Genomic DNA, 843 nt, shown 5'->3' on the forward strand with positions numbered 1-843 from the left:
GAAGCCAGTTCCAACTGAGAAACGTGGGAAATGCTTTCAACAGTGGCCCTTTTCCAGTGAGCCCCCCTGCCACAGGACTGGGTGCCTCCGCTCCTCTCTGCTGAAGATCACAGCTGCCCGCACTCCCCACGCGCTCTCCTGCAGCTTGTTAAAAACAAAAAAACCCCACAGGCCCATTGGAGGACCTCCAATGACACAGGTAGGCTGCGTCTCAGTAAAGCTAACTGCATGTGCTTGTGCATGTGTGTGTATATATTATATACAGCCTGCTTGGGAGACTCTTTCCGTAATGAAGCTACAGATTTCCTCACTGCTAGCACTGACTTTTTAAATGGAAGCCTTCCACTAGCAGCACCAAGCTCCAGCCACAGTAACACTCCCCCCCCCCCCAACCTAAATCTCGCCTTCCCGCTTCCTCCTCTCTCCAGCCCCAGCCCAGGGCAGTTTTTCAGATTAGCCTAGGATATGGATTGGCTTACAAGGAGCACTGAGCTCTGTTGAATGACCCCTGCTAAGCTCCCGACCAAATTCAAGCTGTGCACTACACACCAAAGTCTGAAACTTCACTTAAAAAGAAAATAAAAAAAGAGGTTAAAAAAAAAAAAAGAGAGAAAAGAGAGAGAGAGAGAGAGAGAGAGAGAGAGAAAACTTCAGCAGAGAATGAGGTTTTTTCCTTCTTTCTGTTGTGGGAGGGGGCATGAGGCAAGAGTCCTGGTTCTGAAGTACACAACAGCAAACTTTCAATATGAAGAGATTGTCGAGGGAAGAGACGTTGGTGTTTTTCTATTGCTCCACTTTCCCTCCCTCCCCCCCACCCCCAACCCCTTTCCCCTGCCCCGGAGG

This window comes from Gavialis gangeticus, unplaced genomic scaffold (assembly GCF_001723915.1).
Source record: "Gavialis gangeticus isolate Ggan-Ray unplaced genomic scaffold, GavGan_comp1, whole genome shotgun sequence".
NCBI classification, from domain to species: domain Eukaryota; kingdom Metazoa; phylum Chordata; order Crocodylia; family Gavialidae; genus Gavialis; species Gavialis gangeticus.